Source organism: Mauremys reevesii, linkage group 13 (genome assembly GCF_016161935.1).
Source record: "Mauremys reevesii isolate NIE-2019 linkage group 13, ASM1616193v1, whole genome shotgun sequence".
Classification (NCBI taxonomy): Eukaryota; Metazoa; Chordata; order Testudines; family Geoemydidae; genus Mauremys; species Mauremys reevesii.
The window spans coordinates 14855402-14857603 of record NC_052635.1 but is presented as its reverse complement, the minus strand read 5'-3'; the positions used below and the strand labels follow the sequence as shown (position 1 = coordinate 14857603).

Here is a 2202-nt window from a genome sequence, read left to right as displayed (position 1 = left end):
CAGACCCCAGGTCACTAACTACAGGGATTAGATCTAGCTTTGGGGGACTGCGGAAGAGTGGTAAGAGACCCTAGAGAGGTGCTGAGCTGAGGTCTTCGTCCAGCTCCATGGAGAAAGGGTAAGGGAGGAAGCCCCCGCATCGTGGTTACAGTGGACATTGAGGAAGCCCCAATTTCTCTGAAAGACAAAATCAGGCCTCTGAGCAATTGAAACAGATACTTCAAACAGTTTAGTAGGAAATATGTACACAGTATATACAAAATCTGCAGCTGGGTTATTTACAGACGACCTTGTTTGTGAGATACATGGCCAGCACCTGAAAAAGAAATGTGAAGAGTCATCAGTATTTGTCCAGTGCCCCTTAATACACATAAACAGAGTGCAGAATACTAGGGAATAACTATACGAGAACATGGACTGGGAATAAGCTGCTGGATACGGTATAGAAAACAATCACCAAAACAGGAAACACTACAAGATTAGGGGAACCCATATTACTTAATAGAGTCGCTTTTGAATTAGTGGAATGTGTCAATTCAACAGGGGTCTCTATTGGTTTCCTTCCAATATTCAACTGTTACAGGAACGTTGTCTCCCCCTTGAGAACTATAAGCAATAACACCCCAGACTCCCTCTGCCTTTCGCCCTCCTCTGCTAACTGCTGCCTGGTGAATCCTCACAAGCCCTGCACCCAAGGGGACAGTAAACTGGAGAATGAGGTGGTGATGGAGACTAGAAACCTGACCATTGAGTGACCTTTTGATATGAGGTGAAGGATCAGAGTAGCTAACTTTGGAGGATGAGTTATATCTGCTGAGCCCCTTCTCTGAAGGGCAGAGAATCCTTATCTCCCAATAACATCAGTGGGAGTTTGAGAACACTCGGCAACTCATAGGCTTGGGCAAGACAAATACAAAGGCCTTGGGTGACTAAAGTTAAGCACTAAAATCTGCAGGTAGAAGCCTAAATACTCATTATAGCCACCTGCAGAGGTGCTGATTAGGGCACTTAAATCTCTGTCAGCTTTATGGTGTTTCAAATAGATATTTGAAAAACAAGGGGACTGATGTTTAAAGGCATATTTGGCCTTTGGTTGCCATTAGACAACTTTATGCCAGGTGAGTGGGTTTTCCAAACCCGGATACCTGAACTCAGACTCCTAACAACCATGGGTATGTGCATCAATAGGGGTGGGGTTAGTTGTAAAGTCACCCTTTTGCTGCCCTATGTTGCAGTGGAGCAGGGCAAAGTAGCCATAAAGCTGCCCTAAGAGGCAGCTAGGAATTCCCCAGCATGTGCAAATCCCTAACACCCAGAGAACCAGCATAGAGAGTGCACAGTCAGTGTAGCTGGCTGTATGTCACCAACTCCTAGCTTCCCACCCAAGGATATGGGGGGTGAGCTGGGAACAGAAGCTGGCACACACAGTGTGCGTTGTGCTACAGCTATCTCCAGTGCAGCAATGGCTGTTACAAAACAGCATAATTTAGAACAACCCAGAGCCTAGAGCTCAGCTGTATTTGTGGATCTGGGCCAGTACTTGGCTGTTACTATAGTAATGACCCCTGAGCAAGCAGTATAATGTACATGCTTCTCACCGAGCTTGTCCAGAGGCTGCATGTCCATCAGAATGACTAGATGTCCTGATGTGTAATAAAAATGCTTGAGTAATAAAAATCAACCCAGGCTACTTTACAGGGCCTGATCCTTCTCTCACTTACAGCATCTGAGCAGTAGGACAACGGCGAATACTGCCCGGTAGTATAGTTGCCTCTGTCGTGTTCCAATTTTGGGTAGCGGGAGCGAGGAGTATAAGGGCCCTACTGTCAATCAAAACTTAACCCCATCCCTTGACCCAATAAGCCCTGCCCACCGGTCATCAGAAGCCCCACCCCATGGGGGTATTACTTCTGGGGGCAAGGCAGACACATGACCGGAAGCAAGGTGTGTCATGTGACCCTCTAAGAACTCCTTCCACTATACCAATCAGGATAGGTTTTGCCCGATAGGAACGCCCTGAGAGAAGATTTAACCAGCCAGGGGAGTTCCGGGGTTTGTGTGACCTCTAAGAACTCCTCTCACTGCCTTCTACCAATCGGGAGGGGCTTCAGCCACTAGAGACCACCCTGAGAGGAGATTAGACCAATTGAGGGGAATTCTGGGGCTGGGTGACCATCCAGAAGTGGTTCGTGTGACCCCTCT

The 2202-nt window shown here is 47.4% G+C and overlaps 1 long non-coding RNA gene across 1 annotated transcript; it reads right to left on the bottom strand.

The window, feature by feature from the left end:
• Positions 1-206: 206 nt before the first annotated feature.
• LOC120380990 lies at positions 207-1990 on the bottom strand. Its single transcript, XR_005587907.1, has 2 exons — positions 1722-1990; positions 207-316 (listed from the first exon to the last, which is right to left on the bottom strand). It is a non-coding gene; the product is annotated as an uncharacterized LOC120380990 (long non-coding RNA).
• Positions 1991-2202: the final 212 nt, after the last annotated feature.